An 18,782-nucleotide genomic window follows, 5' to 3' on the forward strand; every position below is an offset into this window, starting at 1 on the left:
TTTTTTTGCTCTTATGATAGCCTTCCATTGGTGTTATCTATTCAGATTTGAAGATGAATTCCTGAATACTGTTCAGTACACTGACTCAAAGCAGTCCAGTAAGTACTCCTCTGCCTACCTTGGCCATATCTTCTTGGTATTCAACCCTGTTTTGCCATCATTACTCTCTACCTATACGCTGGGAGTTGTAAGGCAGTTAGCTGATTGGATTTTCCAAACACTGAACATGGGATGGTACGATAAACGTTCTTGATGGTAGTGTAACAGTGGTCAAATGAGTTAGTTCCTTGTGTTCCACAGAAAATATGTTGATGTTCAGAGACTTCTTCAAGCTAGCCTGGTTGAAAGGGAAGTCATCAGGGTGTACTGTTTCATGCCTGCTTAGCCCCTCCAGTATCAGCCGGATGCTGGCCTGAGATGGAATATATACGGCTAACAGGATGATGATGTTATATACTGCTAACAGGATGATGATGACTCCCTCAACAGATAAGAAGAATGACATTTGACTGCTAGATATTACAAGCTGGGTGAGCAGGACTGAGACAGAACCACATGTCTGTACACCATGGTGAGTTAATTATAAAGCATACTGTATCTCTGCCTTTAAAAGATTGAGCTGTCCTGTCTTTTCGGTGAATGGTGAAGCGATCAAGCTGCAGCGCTGCATCCAAAATGGTAAGAGATAGCCACATTTCCATAAAACAGAGAATAAAAGCAGTCCCTGATGTTCCTCTGGTACGTCAATCTTGCTCCAAGGTCTCCAATTTTATTTTCTACAAACTGTACATTTGCCAATTCAATCATGTGGAATTGACAGTGACAACGTATCAAACTCTACTCAGGCTTCCAGACATGTACAGTTATTGATTATAAGTGATGTTTCAATGACAAACTCTGCCATCTTTTTCAGCAATGATGCCTGCGTATGTCTGGACCAGTGGTGTTTATATCCCTGTAGTCCATCCCTCCTTTATAAGGGGGTGTAAATACCACTGATCTAGACGTACCCAAGCATCATCCCTGAAGAAGATGGCGGAGTTTGTCATTGAAACGTCAGTTATAATCGATAACTGTACCTGGCTGGAATCCCAAGAAGAGTTTATCTGTCATATACACCAGGAAAACTGTAGATCCTTTTTTAACATATTAGATGGTTAAGAATAGACATACTCACAAAATAAAGGATTATCAGGAGAGTAGGTGTATCTTTTGAAGCAAAGAAATGCAGATCCTGGAAATCCAATATATAAATAAAAACACCGAGAATGGAAGAGCTCAGCAGATTGAACAGCATCGATAGGGACTGAAACAGAGTTGAAGCTTCAAATTAAAGTCTCTTCTGGAACTAAAAAATTAGTTTGTTAAGCTGCAGATAGTTGTGAAAACCATGTGTTGGAGCAGAGTTAAACCATTTGGCCCATTGAGTCTGCTCCACCATTCGATCCTGCCTGATTTACTTTCCCTCTCAACTCTATTCTCCTGCCTTCTCCTCATAATCTTTGATGCACTTACTAATTAATTACCTATCAATATTAACTTTGAGCAGCCTCCACAACCATCTGTGATAATGAATTCCACAGATCCACCATCCGCTACTTATAGAAATTTCTCCTCATCTCTGTTCTAAAGGGACATCCTTCTATACTGAGGCAGTACCCTCTGGTCCTAGACTCATCTTCTAATGTTGGAAACAATCTCCATTTCAGCTCTAGCTGTTCCTTTCAAAATTTGATAGGCACTGAAGACATCACTTCTGCTGACTCTGTACTATACTATCTGTGTCCTCAGAAACTTCCTAATTTCCGAAAGAATTTAAAAAATCTTTAAAGCTGTGCTGCAGGTGAAATAATTCTAATTAGTCAGGATGGAATTTTTTTTTAGTTGTCAAGCTACTTAAAACCTATAAAACTGTGTTTCTTACTTCTTCTCTCTGGAAATAATTTTGCTATATAAAAGTACTCCTTCCACCTTCGCATACATGTTACTGGTGAGTTATTCTCATAAAAAGCAGTCAATTACCTTATATGTATATTTTCTTGTAGATATCTGTGTCAAATATATCACTGGTGACATCTTAACAATTGCAAAGGCTCTCATTGACCCCAACCACGAGCAACAAGTAGCAAATTACTCTGGTATTTTCAACAAAAAAACTACCTTTTGTTCTAATATGACTTAATTCCCTTATCCTCTTTCCATCGTAGGTCAAACAATGCTCACTTCAAAAATGCAAAATCAACCGTTGATTTTAAAAGATATTAGTGATTATATTAAAAATTAATCTCAACATGTGCTATGGATTTCCAGCCAGTTTTTTCAATGTTCTCTGTCTGAATTCCCAATATAGTTTGACCAAGGGCCTTTAAAATTATAGATAAATTATTACTTCGGCATTAAATGATTAAGTAAATTAAAGACCAAAACGTTTGTACATCCTGTTCATTGTGCTCTGTGTGGTCACAGCTTACTGTCAGCTCAGTTAGTAATTGGGACTAATGGACAGTAAATTGTAATTAAATTATGAAAAACAGTTGCGTAGAAATTTGTGGAGGAATTGCTATCCAGATGTCCCCTTCAGGCAAAATAATCTATTATTCTGATTGCAATATATTCACCCCTTTCCCAACTGTCCCATGTTAAACTGTGTTTTGTGGGTCACATCAGCTGGCTTAGTTTACCTGCTGCAGTAACTTTTATCCAGGCCTTTGTACCTCCTGATTTAATCATTCCAATCCCAACCTTCAGTCTCTATAAATGCAGAATTGCCATATTACTGCAATTAATCTAAATTAACTCAAGGCTCTTGAACTCTCACCGGCACCTGGTTGTGCAGGACAAACACTGCAGAATTCTTATTCTTGTTTTCAAACTTGTTTGTGGCCTCCCCTCCCCTAATGATACTGGTATTGCTTTATTATTGTCACATGTACAAAAATATAGTGAAAAACTTGTATACTATTGCATACTATTCATACAGATCAATTCATTAAATGGTGTATTGAGGTGGAAAAAGGTAGAATAGCGATGCAGAATGAAGTGTAAAGAACATACAGTGCAGGTAAATAATAAAGTGCAAGTGCAAGTACATAACAAGGCAGATTGTGTGGCCAAGAGTCCATCTTAATGTACAAGAGATCCATTCGAGTCTGAGAGCAGCGGGATAGGCTATTGGGAGAGGGGAAAAGAGAGAATGTCTATAGTGGATGGCATCTTTGATTATGCTGGCTGTTTTATCGAGTCAGTAAGAAGTAAAGATTGAGAAGGGAGATTTTCCTGTGATGGGCTGAGTGTGTCCGCAACTCTCTGCAGTACTTTATTAACACGTACAGAGCAGATGCTATACCAAGCAGTTATGCATTCAGACAGAATGCTTTCTGTGGTGCTTTGGAAAAAATAGGTCAGAGAGTCAATGCAGACATGCCAAATTTCTTTAGCCTCCTGAGGAAGTAGAAGCATTGGTGAGTTTTCTTGGTATGACATCAACATGGCACTTAATGGCGGCTCTTTTGAGCTTATCTGTGAAAGAAGTTTAACTTCTACCTTTAGCGTCTTTCTTTTTTCTTTTCAGGGCGGAACGGGTTCTGTCAGAGACCTTGAACTGGAATTACACTCAGACGTCAGTGCTTTGCGGTGGTAGGACCCACTCCCAGAGGTTCACACCCAAGCTGCTTTTTGAAATCCTAAGGACGTGGCATAGAAGGAAAGCATGCCTTTGGGGTTCTGAGGTTTCACCCACTATGGATGAGCTGATTCCATGCCGGTGTTGCCAACTGAAGCATCAGGAGAATATGGAATATTGGGAACAGCAGATCAACTGTCAGAAGCTCTGTACTCGGTGAGTCGCTCTCTCTTTCTTGGTGGTGGGAGGAGTCTGTTGCTGATTCCAGGTTGGAAAACAGGGAAAAAGGCTCCGTGATAGACTTTTAACACCATAGATCAGTGAGGCGTTTTGTTATATTTCCCCTCTCGCTGTGAAAGGAGGAGCACCTCTTTTTCCCTTTATTAGGGAGAGAGCGAGCCTGTGGTATGTTGAATTGTTGGGTGGAGGATCAGTTTTTGTTGTACTGCAGATCATGGTCTTTCTTGGGGGCTTTGCTATTGCTTGCTTGGGTAGAGAGTGCTGATGCTTTTTATTGCTGAAGTAAGTGGGGGAAGGAGAGGATTGTTGCTTTGCTGCTGTATGTGCAGAGGAGAGGGGACTAGAGCAGGGCTTTGGGGTTCCGATGTTTTTATTGTCACTTGTTCTTTGGGGCACTCTTCTGTTTTCATGGATGTCTGCGAAGAACAAGAATTTCAGGATGTATATTGTACACATTACTCTGATGTTAAATGAAACTATTGAGCTAATGAACATGGCCAGATCAGGATGAATGCTTTCTTCTCAAGTCCTGTAAAACTCAGATATCTGCATTCTTTCAGTTTTGGCCACTTGTGTGTCACAAGCTGAAATTGCTGCCTCACTGGCAGCTCAAGCCCTGAGCTCTTTCTTATACAGTATATTTCCACCTTGTTTTCTTCTTTTTAAGACAATCCTTAAAATCTGCCTCTTTGACCTAGTGTTTGGGTGAGCCCAGATATTTCTGTAAGTGGCTCAGTCAAGTTCATTAGCTAATACTCTTATGAAGCAGCTTTGAAGTTTCAATAGAGTAAAATTAGTTTAAACAGAGTGGTGGTAATTAAATATAAACTGTTATTATTATTTTACTGGCATTACCCTCTGCTTTGCTGAAAATTAAATTTCAGAACTCTTTATTTTTAAACTCCATCTTTTGTATTTAAGGTATAGTTTATTTTCACCTGAAGTATACAAGACGACTCAAGGAGTATCACAAGCATTTCATATCATGAAACATTTTTAAAGCACAATCAGAGAAGCCTGAGCCCCTGGGACATATCTGGGAACCTGCTCTAGCTGAATCTTTATCCTGATCTTCCCTCTCTGAAGATGCAGCAGGTGGAGCACAACCAGCTCGGTGTGACGAGAGACCTAGAAGAGGATGGTAAGGACCCAAATGCTGGAGTACAGCGACTAGAATCAAGACACAATTTGAGAGTGAGATGAGGACGGGGTTCTAAACTAGATGCTAGATGAAAATCCAAAGTAGATCTGATGATTGAACACCAAACTGCAGTTCAGATGCTCTTTAAATATTAAAATCCTGGTGCCAAAACATGGCTGCCAATTAGCAGGGCAGGCTCGAGTCTTTAAAGGGGTTGTGTCAACTATCCATTTTCCAGAGTCGGATCGTCTAAACCCTGGAAGCTAATACAGTCGAGTGACTAACCCAGGGTTACCTGGGAAGAAGTTACAAAAGCCTGAAAGCATGTACAACCAGGCTCAAAGACGACTTCTACACAGCTGTAATAATATTATTAAATAGTTCCCCCGTATGATAAAGTTGGACTCTTGACCTCACAGTTGACCTCATTATGATCTTGAACTTTATTGTTTACCTGCACTGCATTTTCTCTGTAGTTGTCTCACTTAATTGTTATTGTTTTACTTTATTTTACCACAGTGTACTGTGCAAAGGTTTGATCTGTATGAACAGTGTACGAGACATGCTTTTCACTGTACCTTGGTAGAAGTGACAATAATAAACAAATACTGGTATTCTAATCCAGAGTGTGTGTGTTTACCAAGCAGGCTTGTTCAGCCTGCTTGGCGAATACACACACACACTCTGGGATAAATTTGCAAACTGCTGCCAAAATCACTGGGATTTCAAAGATGATCTGGTGCACTTGGATTAAACCTAGATATCAGGGCAGGGGAAGAGTGGTTGAATTGGATGTCTGATTACTGACTCAGCATTTAAACCTCCTACTCTCAGGAGGTAAAATCGTCTCCTGCTTCTACAACCCTAGACAGGAAAAGAAACATCAGTGCATGATATAGGTTGGGATCATTGCAGGCATTGGTGCTACAAATGGGAGAAGATGCAGCACCTGGTATCTCCACTGATAAATAATTTGTACCTCTTCAAAAAACTCAGCTTTGATGTGGAGGAAGGAAAAAAAATCAGAAGCTGGTTTGTGATGTCACGTTGTCATTTGTGCCTTGGGATATGTATCAAACCTGAACCATGGTCCATTCCTTTGTTTGGCACACTCCCATAATACAAAAAAAATGAGTGGATTTCACAGTTTATGCCCATCAGTTTGGGTGAAAAGAGTCAAGCTTACAGGTTATTAAAAATTAATTCCAACATAAATGATAAATATCTTTCAAGGAATGTCAGTGAAAGCACATTTAATGTGCATTAATTGAGCCCATTCACTATTCATTACTTGCCTGACTCCATGCAAATTCTAGCTCCTATCTAACATCCAGCTTAATGGTTTTTGCCTAACTTTGCTTTCACAATCTTAATCCTTGGTAGGATCATAGTCACAGCCTACAAGCAAAATCAACACAATTAGCCAGAGCCAACTGAAGTGAACTCTATAATTAAGGGTTAACAACTACTGTAACTATTTTCATTTCCCATTCTTTTGTGTGGAGCAATAACACAAACAGGCTTCCAGGAATAAAGCAGCCCCTTGTTCAATTGCCACTTCATTAAATGAGTGGCCTGCTCTGGTCACTGAAGTGGTAGCAGTCCTTATTGTCTGGTGACCCCCTCCTGAGGTCACATGGGTATTTGTCATCACACATACAGGCACCAACTTGGTATGCCCACAACATTTTCCCTTAAGTGGTGAAACAATGCAGAAGCTACTTTTGAAACAGAAGGGAAAAATAAGCTTGTTAAAATGCTCCAGATTCTGAATAGGACATAATGAGTGCAGTGCATAGAGGGGAACAGTGAATAGTGGATGTTTTATACATGGATTTCCAGAAGGCTTTCGATAAGGTGCCGCACAAGAGACATAAATAAGATTTGGATGCATGGAGTCGGAGGAAGTGTATTGGCATGGATAGTGGATTGGTTAACCGATAGAAAGCAGAGAGTTGGTATAAATGCGTGTTTCTCCAGTTGGCAGTCAGCAGTGAGTGGGGTGCCGCAGGGGTCGGTGCTGGGCCCGGAACTGTTTACCATTTACATTGATGATTTGGAAGAGGGGACTGGGTGTAGCATAGCAAAATTTGCAGATGGCACTAAACTGAGTGGAAAAGCAAATTGTGCGGAGGATGTGGAGAGTCTGTAGAGGGATATAGATAGGTTAAGTGAGTGGGCCAAGGTCTGGCAGATGGAGTACAACGTTGGTAAATGTGAGATCATCCACTTTAGAAGGAATAATAGAAGAGCAGATTATTATCTAAGTGGTGAAAGATTGCAGTATGCTGTTGTGCAGAGGGACTTGGGTGTGCTTGTGCATGTTGGCCTTCATTGCTAGAGGGATTGAATTCAAGAGCAGGGAGGTCATGCTGCAACACTACAGGGTACTGGTGAGGCCGCACCTGGAGTACTGTGTGCAGTTCTGATCTCCGTACTTGAGGAAGGATATACTGGCTTTGGAGGCAGTGCAGAGGAAGTTCACCAGGTTGATTCCAGGGATAAAGAGGTTAACCTATGAGGAGAGATTGAATTGCCTGGGACTATACTCTCTAGAGTTCAGAAGAATGAGAAGGAATCTTATAGAAACATACAAAATTTCGAAAGGGATAGATAAGATAGAAGTACGAAAGTTGTTTCCATTTGTAAGTGATCCTAGAACTAGGGGACATTGCGTCAAGATTCAGGGGAGAAGATTTAGGATGGAGATGAGGAGAAATCGTTTTTCCCAGAGAGTGGCGAATCTGTGGAATTCTCTGCCCAGGGAAGCAGTTGAGGCTTCTTCACTAAATATATTTAAGAAACAGTTAGATAGGTTTTTACATAGTAAGGGAATTAAGGGTTAAGGGGAAAAGGCAGGTAGATGGAGCTGAGTTTACGGACAGATTAACCATGATCTTATTGAATGGTGGGCAGGCTCGATGGGCCGGATGGCCTACTCCTGCTCCTATTTTTTATGTTTGTCTGGGGAAATTGTCAAATCTTACTCAGACTAATAATTGAAGTTGCATTTAGGAGATTGCAATCCACAAGTCTGGACAGGTATTAGAAAGTGGATGGAGAATAAAACTGGGGGAGTTTTGTTGCAGCTATATAGGTTGACACAAAGAATATACCTGGAATAATGGATATAGACAGTTTTAGTCTTATTTATGGAAGGTGCAACCACCACAACTTAGGAGCAGTGCAAGGATAGCATTGGCAGAAGCAGTTTCAGAGTATGGGGTACTAAATTTTCAATAGCCTAGTTCTTAGTAAAATGGAACTGGAGATTTTCAGTGTCTCACAGATTATCACCCTCTGCTCTATGTGTACATGGCTAACATTGTTCGTTCATCCATTCTCCCTTGCCACAACATTAAGACAGCATTAAAAGGTTTATTCCCCTCCAAGATCTGCCTGATTTGCTGAGTTCTTCCACCATTTTTATATATATTGTTCAAGATCTCCAGCATCAGCAAACTGTCTTGTGTTTGTAATTTGCTGTTCCACTGCTATCTCTTTGACATTTACCCACAATTTAAAAAGTTTATTCCTTTCCATAGATGTTGCTGAATTTCTCCAGCACTGTGTGTGTCCTGCTGAAGATATATTCAGTGGCCACATAATTAGGTACACCTGCTCATTAATGCAAATATCTAATCAGGTAATCATGTGGCAGTAACTCAATGCATAAAAGCATGTAGACAGGGTCAAGGGTGGGCTTGATTGTTGTTCAAATCAAATGTGGAAGAAATATAATCTCAGTGACTTTGACCGTGGAGTGATTGTTGGTGTCAGATGGGATGTTTACGCATCTCAGAAACCGCTGATCTCCTTGGATTTTAACACACAGCAGTTTACAAAAAAAATCTTGTCTGGTAAGTGGCAGCTCTATAGGAAAAAAACACCTTGTTAAAGAGAGTTCAGAGGAGAATGGCCAGAATGGTTCAAGCTGACAGGAAGACAACAATAACACATATTATCGTGTTACAACAGTGGTGTGCAGAAGAGCATCTCTGAATGCACAACACGTCAAACCTGTTAGTGGATGGGCTACAGCATCAGAAGACGACAAACATACACTCAGTGGCCACTTTATTAGGTCCAGGACTGGCCACTGAGTGTACATCTAGGAGATGTTTGCAATATGCATGCTAAATCTGCAAAGACTGGAGGCTTTTCCAAGCACAGAGAGCCAATGACTATGATTTATTCTTTTAAAAGTAGCATATGGAAAGGAGTTGGAAATAAGAGATTCATCTTATGCCATTTTATTTTTCTAATCAGAAAAGAATATAGATTAAAAACAGGGTCTATGTATGAGAATACTGTCAGCCTGAAGCCCAGCAATAGTTCAGATTCATTCATCTATCACATGTACATCAAAATATACACTGAAGTGCTCTGTTTGTGTTAACAACCAACACAGCCTAATAATATGATGGGGCAGCCCACAAGTGTTGCCACACATTCCACTGCCAACATAGTATGCCCACAATGCTCGGCAGGAAAACACAACTAAATAGAACAAACAACAAAACAATCTCCATTCCTCCCTGAATGCACATACACAGGACAGGCTGCCTTTGGTCTCCAGCAGACTAGTGGAGTCAGACACTAGGCTTTGAATTCCCACTCGACTCGCGGAGACTCACAAACCCAGGCATCTGCAGATTCAAGACTTCTGATCAAGTTTTGTACTTTGATCCTTGATATGCTATAATGTTTCTATAATGGCCAATGTGTCCTTTGTATTGGTCAGTATAGCACAACCCTCCAGCTTGCTGCTGCTACCAATGGTTCTGTGCCACCTTTGCAATAGAAGAGATTGTGGTGGTTCACTGGGTGGTGAGCAGTACAGTTGGGTGCTGTCGTCAAGTTTAACCAGCTGACAGTGCATGTAAACTGTAAGGTATGGATGTAATGCTTGCAATAGCACCAGTAGTGTGAGAATGAGGTGGAACAGATAATCTGGAGCCTGATTGATAGAGAGTGGGAGATGAGCTGTGGAGGTGGGGGCTGAATTGAGCCATTTCTGAGGTTAATACTGAAGTTTGTAGGCTTCAGCATTTGTAGGTACATTGGCTGAAAACTCAATATGACTTCAGTTAACTTCTGAAACTGTATACAGATTCACTAAGACAATCATCCATTCCCTTTGGGAGATGTCTCTACTCCCTTGTTATCAGACTATTGAATACAGCAAAATGGACGCTTGACCTCATGATCTATCTCGTTATGATCATGCACCTCATTGTGTACCTGCATTCCACTTTCTTTTTAGCTGTTACATTTTCAAAGGTTCAAAGCACATTTATAATCAAAGAATGTATAAATTTAAACCTTGATATTTGTCTGCTTACAGGCAGCCATAAAGCAAGAAACCTGAATAACCCAATAAAAAAGACCAAACACACATTGTGCAAATAATAGAAGCAAGCCAACAGCATCTCAAACCAAACTGAGTCCCAGATCTGCCCCTGGAGTAGCCGGTGTAGACCTAAGCCAAGCTTTGGTCTCCAATTCATCACACTAGCAGGGCAGAAACACACAGCAACCAGATCAGTTCACAGCCTCTGTGCTGCAGAGAAAGGAATAAAAATTCTCAGGAGAGTGAGTAAAACACACCTCTGTACCTGACCCTGGCACCCAAATCCAGGTGCCCTGATATACTTGGGCTGCCCAGCCTGAAGCCATTCTCAATCCCACCAAACTGGCTCGGTGCTTGGAGTGAACCTCTTACCTGGGTTAGGTGAATGAGCATCGAAACTCTTCCACATTGACTCCTCTCCAATTCACTCACTCCATCTCCAGCAGCGATATGAACTCCATCTCCCTCTGCGGTTCAAATACATTGTACCTCACAATGCCTTAGCATGGCTCATACCCCATTTAACTTATAACAATTACAGCACAGAAACAGGCCGGCTCGGCCCTTCTAGTCCATGCCAAATGCTTACTCTTACCTAATCCCACTGACTCGCACTCAGCCCATAACCCTCCATTCCTTTCCTGTCCATATACCTATCCAATTTTGCTTTAACTGACAATACCGAACCTGCCTCACCTCTGCCTGCCTGCTCACTATCTGCAGTGATAGTTCTGCATTCTATTTTATTATAAATTCTGTTACTGTTTTACCTTGTACTACCCCAATACACAGTGTAATAATCTGATCTGTATGAACTATATGCAAGAATGCAAGACAATCTTTTTACTGTACCTCAGTACATGTGGCAAAAATAAACCAATTCTAATCCAATTTCCCTGATTGTATCAACATTACTTCTACATTTTCTCTCCCACATAGATCTCAAGTGAAGAAAGCAAGCATTATTGTAGCCCTTTCTCTTTTATGTTCTACTATTTTCTACCCTAAGCAACACTCAGCTCCTATTCCATCTTTAGTGCATCGCCCCTGTAAGAGGTAGACTAGCTATAACTAGAGTTATTGCCCTCTGTTAATGTTCAGCTGTGAACAGAATGTTAAGATTGACTGGTTGTATGAAGTTGATGTTTTACCCACATTGCAGTCAAAGGCACAGGTTAATTACACCATGTGGCATGATTATTTTTAAGTAAATATCCATGTTAGGTCCCAAGGTCTCTGCTAATACATAGTTAAACCCAATGAGGAGAAATCCTGTTGGTGTTAAACATTTTGAACCCACAAAGCTGAAAGGAACAGAAGAATTTGGTGGTAGGTGAGATGTTCAAAGTTCAAAATTCAAAGTAAACATTATCAAACTACATATATGTCATCATAAACAACACGGAGATTCATTTTCTTGCAAGCATACTCAATAAATCCATAATAAAATAATAACTAATCAAATCAATGAAAGACTGAATCAACTTGGACATTCAACCAATGTGCAAAAGACATCAAACTGCAAATTCAAAGAAAAATAATAATAATAATTAAGCAATAGATATCAAGAACATGAGATGAAGAGTCCTTGAAAGCGAGTCCATAGTGAGCCTGGTGGTTGAGGGGTAATAATTGTTCCTGAACCTGGTGGTGTGAATCCTGAGGCTCCTGTACCTTCTGAGTGGTAGGTGTTCCTGACGATGGATGCTGCTTTCCTGCAACAGTGCTCCATTTAGATGTACTCAATGGTGGGCTTTACCCATGATGGACTGGGCCGTATCCATTACTTTTTGTAAGACTGTGTTTCCACACCAACACGAGATGAATTATTAGGAGTTATTGTGCAGTAAATGCTGAAGTACCTGCTTTTTTCCCAGGTGACCACCAGAGGACATCCTTTAAGGTGAGTAGAGGAAAGATGAGGGAAGATGTCAGAGCTAAGATTTTTACATAGAGAGTAGTGGGAGTCTTGGATAGTGATAGAGATTGATATAATAGAGACCTTTAAAAAATGCTTAGAAAGGCACATGGATATAAGAAAAGTGGAAGGTTATCATCTGTGTAGCAGGGAAGGGTTAGATTGATCACAGGTAGGTTTATATTGGTTGGCACAATATCATGGGCTGAGGCTATAGTATGTCATACTGTTCTATGTTCTTAAGTACTTACAGGCTCCGACTAATTGAAGTTGCATTTAGGAGATTGCAATCCACAAGACTGGACAGGTATTGGAAAGTACTTTAAGTACTTTGTAATGTTAGTTACAAGTCCGCTAGATTTCAACTTTCATCTTTGTTGATATTTCATCCTGCTGTCTTCAGGATGACACTCAGGAAGATCAGGCAAAGCAGCATTTTTTTGAATTGTGTCATGGTTATATATCAGCACGAAATAATCACATTTGCCTCTTCTGAGTTTTACATAATATGCTTATGATTTTTTTCTTCTTTATGAAGGGTCTAATATTTGCATTATGGTATTTTAATTGATATATTCTCAGCATTTTAGATATTCTCAAAATATGTATGGTACTTTGCTCTAAAATACAACAGCAGTTTAGTATACAAATATTTTAATTGGTTGTTGGGATGGGGCTCTGTTTAATGTGGACTCTCCATTTAAAATTACCTAATTTACATGCTAAAAAATGTTGGCTTTCAAGTCTCTGGTGTCAAACAGTTATTGTTTCAAGAATTCTAGAATGTCAGCAATATACAGTAGGTTTGTCTTCAATGAGAAATAATTTAGTTTTTAAATCTGTCTCCGCATATTTTTGTTTGTATATGGTTGATTTCTTTCAATGGCTTGCTTAATTAATATTTATTCTCAACCAATGACAAATACTTAGTGGTCACTTTACTAGATACCTTCTGTATTTAATAAAGTGACCACTCAGTTTATTTCAATATGTTCATAGTCTTCTGCTGCTGTAGCTAATCCACTTCAAGGTACAGCATGTTGTGTGTTCAGAGATGCACTTGGGCACACAACTGTCATAATGTGTTTTTATTTGAGTTACTGCTGCCTTCCTGTCAATTTGAATCAGTCTGGCCATTCTACTTTGACCTTTCTCACCGACAAGGCATTTTTGCTTACAGGACAGCCACTCAGTGGATTTTTTTGTTTGTTTTTTGCACCATTCTCAGTAAACTCTAGAGTCTTGTGTGTATAAATCTCAGGAGATCAGCAGTTTTGGAGAGACTCAAACTTGATGGTCGGGCACCAACAATCATTCCATGGTCAAAGTCACTTAGATCACATTTCTTCCCCATTCTGATGTTTGGTCTGAACAACAACTGGACCTCTTGACCATGTCTGCGTTTATGCATTTTATGCATTTAGTTGCTGCTACATGATTGGCTGATTAGATTTTTGCATTAATGAGCAGGTGTATCGATGTACCTAAGAAAGTGAGCAGTGAATGTAACTAGCTGGTTAATGCAATGAAAGAGAACTTGTAGGGTAAACATTTAAGACTGTATTTGCCTACATAACAATGGTGATCAAACATCAAATGCATTTAAAGCGGTGTGAGATATTTTGTTGACATGAATCAGAATGAGAATCAGGTTTGCTGTCACCCACATAGATGTGAAACTTGTATTTACGGCTGTAGTACAATGAGATACATAATAATAGAGAAAAACATGAAGTACAGTAAATAGATATATGTAAATAGTTACATTAAATCATAGAAATAATACAAAACTAGAAAAAAATGTAGAGGTAGTGTTCATGAGTTCAATGCCAATTCAGAAATAGATGGCAGAGGGGAAGAAGCTGTTCATGAATCCTTCACGCTTCTGTACATCCTTCCTGATGGTAGCAATGAGAACAAGGGATTATGGGGTTCCTCACTGATGAAATGTATTAAAAATTTAATTAAACAATTAGTTCAAAAAGAGAGTAAAATAGTGAGGTAGTATTCATGGGTTGGTTCATATTTGTTAAGAGATCTGACGACAGAGGGAAGAACTGTTCTTAAAACCTGAGTGTATGTCTTTAGGCCCCTATACAAACCTCCTCTCTGATGGTAGTAAGGAGAAGAGCACAAGTTCTGGGTGATGTGGATCCTTAATGATGGATGACAACTTTTTGAGGCATCACCTTTTGAAGATGTCCTTGATGCTGGGGTGGCGAGTGCTCATGATGACTCTGGTTGAGTTGTAACCCTCTGCACCTTTTTCCAATTTTAAGATGTGGCCCCTCCTTATCAGATGCTGATGCAACCAGTCAGGATGCTCTCCAAAGTACATCTATTGTCCTTGGTGACATGCGAATCTCCTCAAACTACTAATGAAATATGGTTGCTGATGTATCTTCTCCATAATTTCATCAATGAGCTGGGCTCAGGATAGATATTCAGAAATGTTGACACCAATGAACTTGAAACTACTCACTCTTTCCACTGAGGACTCTTTGATGACGACTGGTGTGTGTTCCCTCAACTTTCCTTTCCTGAAGTGCACAATTGATTCCTTAGTCTTACTGACGTTGAGTGCAAGGTTGTTGTTGCGACACCAACTTTCTCCAGCCAATCTATCTCACTCCTCTAATCTTCCTCATCACCGTCTGAGATGCCAACAACAGTTGTTTAATTGGCAAATTTATAGATGGTGTATGAGCTATGTCTAGCCATCCAGTCATGGGTTTAGAGAGATTAGAGCAGCAGGCTGGGCACGCATTCTTGAGGTGCACACAAGTATATTGTCAGTGAGGAGGAGATGAAATGTGTTGTATGAGTTTTAATTATTTCTGAACTGAAAGACAATTTGACAATAATCCAAATTATATTGTTGTCAAAATACATTGCAGTTTGGAAGATCATCAGAAGTGGATTGCATCCAATATCCAATATTGCTTTGTATCTAAGAGAAGTTGCCAGAGTATATGGTTTTATTGCTTTAGAAATTGATACATGAGATAGATACCACAAGGGGACAGAGACTTTATTTTGGATATTGCTCTTTGTAAGAGATACTCTTAATGGTCTGTCAGTAGAATATAACTTGCATTCAACAAGCCAATTCCCAGTGAAAATCAGATTTCATTGATAGATTTTTCTGCAAAGGGACAAATATTTTTTTTCTTTTTCTGTGTGTTGCAGATTAAAGGAAGGTGGGAAATACCATTTGGGCCAAAGTAATAGATGACTAGTTACATACTTGTCTTACTTCTGTGTGAAGTCTGTTATGTTGTTTAAGGTTTCAAAGGTACACTTAATGTCAGACAAATGTATACAATATACATCCTGAAATACTTTTTCTTCACAACCATCCATGAAAACAGAAGATTGCCCCCCAAAGAATGAATGATAGTGAAATGTTACAACCCCAAAGTCCCCCAGCTCCCTCACTCCCGCGTGTAAATGGCAGCAAACAATGATCCCCCTCCCCCCACCAGCTAAAGCAAGCACATCGGCACCTACCACTGAGCAGTCAAGTGTGGGCAAAGCAATAGCAAAGACACAGACTTGCAGTACCCCAAAGACTACTCGTTCACCCAGTATTCGACAGACCACAGTGTTTCTCTATCTCTCTCTCTCTCTCTCTGTGTAATAAGGGAGAAAGAGGTGTCTCCATTTCACAGCAAGAGGGGAGACATAACAAACAACTCACTGGTTTACGATGTTAAAAGTCCATTGCATCACTTTTTTCAAGCTCTGTGTCCAAAGATCTCAGGTCTCTGGGCACACAGTCATAAATCTTCCAACTCCCCCAACACAATGACCTCCTTCCAGGACTCCGACCTTCAATCCGCCCATCTCCAGAGCCACAAAATCTTGGGCCTCCGAAAGCAAGCGAAGCTCTTAGTCTGCGCCCTTGGCATACCAAATAACAGCTAGTCATGAAACCCTGAGGGCAGGTCCCATTCCCACAAAGGCTTCAATTGTCTTTATTCAGAAATTTAATAAAATCAATATGGCATTCCTCTATCTTATTGCCCACTAGCTTCAGAATTCACATTAATTTCCAGTGTACAACAGGAATGTTTAATTCCAGCATGTCACACATTTAGCATATTGTGCACAAGGTAAAATATCTAAACATGGGGAGCAATGCTAAGCTTAGGGTGAAAGTGACTTTTCTACAAATAGCTGGTTGATTATAAACAGTCATTTTCACCCTAAATTCAATTCATATTAGAAGGGTGCTCAGATACAATATGTACTTATACCTTATTTGAAATTGTGAACTGTTCCATAAAATTCTCTGTTGTGTTTCAATAAACTGCAAGTATATTTTTCTTGGAACCATCTGCAAGAAATTAAAATACTATTTCCATCAAAAAATTCAATAAAATGATAATTAGAAGTGAAATATCTATCACTAATCAAGCAGAAGCATTCTCATGTCTAGGTTCAGTTTTGTTGAATCGATCATTCCCTTAGTGGCCAATTATTACTCAATAAATTGTACTATATAAACACTCCATATGAACATGGATTGTTTGTTGTGTAAGTTTTGCAATTTAAAATTACAGTTCAAGTTCAACTTCAACTTTGTTTATTGTCATTTCAATCGTAAACAAGTATACTACCAAATAAAACAATGTTTCTCCAGACTGAGGTGCACAACACAGTATGGATAACTCTCTCTCTCTCTCTCTCTCTCACACACAGACACACACACACACACACACACACACACACACACACACATAAATAAACAAATAATAACGTGCATTTACATCACAAGCTAAAAAGTAAACAGTATGACGCTACTGGTGCTTAATACAGTATGTGGTGTGACCTAGGTCGTGGCAGGAAGTTCAATAGCTCTCCCACACACAGTATAAATTGTGGAGCCTAACGAACAAAGTGGGTGACCAACTGAGATATGATTATTGCTGCAGTCAATGGAAAAGATTTTAAAAGTCAATGGACAATTTTAAAGCAAATCAGAATAAGTTAAAGTGTTGTCAGAGTATTGAAGCCTATGTGAGTTAAGTGATTATTTTTTAACCATTGGAGCAAGAACTTTGCAGCATATGATTCTGCCGGGATTGGTGAACAATTTTCACCAAGGCATTGAATACTGCGGAGTTTGCACATTCTACATATGACTGTGTGGGTATCCTCCAGGTGTCTCGGTTTATGCATAAATCCCAAAGACATACCGGTCGATAAGTTAGTTGATTTTGTAAATTGCCTGTTACAGAGTTGAATAAAGAATTGATGGGAATGTGGAAAGAAAAGATTGCAAAAAAACTAGACATGTATGGAGGTGGTGGTGGGGTGGTAAATGGGATTACTCTGTGAGCCAACTAGACTTCATTGGTTGAATGAATTTCTATGTTATCAGGAATTATGAACAATAGGAATTCTGCATCCCCCACTCTTCACCCACTCAACTGCTCATGTTTTCAGCAGTATGTTTCACAATTTACAGTTATTGGAACGACGTCTGTGGTACTAGAACTCATATATCAGCAGTATTGTGGAACATACCACTGCTGAAAACATGAGCAGTTGAGTGGGTGAGGAGTGGGAGATGTGGGAATAGAGGAAGGCTGGAGGAATAGAGGAATGAAGGAGAAGGTGGGATAGCACTAGAAAATGGGAAGAGGAAGGCAAGGGGAAATGGATGATTGGGAAAAGGGAATGAGTTGGAGAAGTGAAGATGCAAAGGAGAAGTAGAATGAAAATGATGGCAGAATGCGAGAAAGAGACAAGCTTTATATGTATTTTGTGAGGAGGTGTCACAGTAGGCATTTGGGCAAGATGAGGGTGAAGGTAGGAGCAATTGTCTTTCTTCTCCCATTCCAGAGTGTGTAGACTGAGGAGAAGTTGTTGACTTAAATAAGAGGACAGAATGCAACTGGAGTACCACTGTTGACTGATACGGTGGGCTGGAGGAAAATTGTGGTACAAGGTGAGGCTGTGGAAAAATTAATGAGCAAAAATGGGGGTAAGTAGATGCTGACCAGGCACTGGGAGATGTTCGAGTGTCAGTGAAAAGCGTCTGGTTAATTTACGGAAGATGGAGAATAGAGAGATAACATGCATAGGAAAGTCAGTTCCAGGAGATTATTAGGAAAATGTAGGCACTTGAATAAGGTACATTGAACCTGTGAATTGCATCAAGAAGTCTGCTAGCTCTTTGTAAACCAGATTTGGGTGCAGCAAGGTTTTCACTGTTGAAAAAAAATCACCTGTTAAAAAACAAGATATTTTGATTTTGTTATTTTTTATATATCATGAACATAAAATTAACAACAGTGAACCATTTGTAGCATTATTAAAATATTTTTGATTGTTTCCTTGTGTGTGTGTGTGTGTGTGTGTGTGTGTGTGTGTGTGTGTGTGTGTGTGTGTGTATATATCTTTACAAAGAAAGTCATGAAATGGGAAGCATACAACATTTTGGGTTAGAAAGCATGCAAATTTGGTTTCATATATTATAATTATATCCCTAATTGCACAT

General features: G+C 39.7%; 1 long non-coding RNA gene across 1 annotated transcript; it reads left to right on the forward strand.

Annotated features, from left to right (window-relative positions):
- Positions 1–487: 487 nt before the first annotated feature.
- On the forward strand, positions 488–5,512 carry LOC132398788 (uncharacterized). Its single transcript, XR_009513797.1, has 3 exons — positions 488–571; positions 3,572–3,838; positions 4,784–5,512. It is a non-coding gene; the product is annotated as an uncharacterized LOC132398788 (long non-coding RNA).
- Positions 5,513–18,782: the final 13,270 nt, after the last annotated feature.

This window comes from Hypanus sabinus, chromosome 9 (genome assembly GCF_030144855.1).
Source record: "Hypanus sabinus isolate sHypSab1 chromosome 9, sHypSab1.hap1, whole genome shotgun sequence".
Taxonomy (NCBI): Eukaryota; Metazoa; Chordata; class Chondrichthyes; order Myliobatiformes; family Dasyatidae; genus Hypanus; species Hypanus sabinus.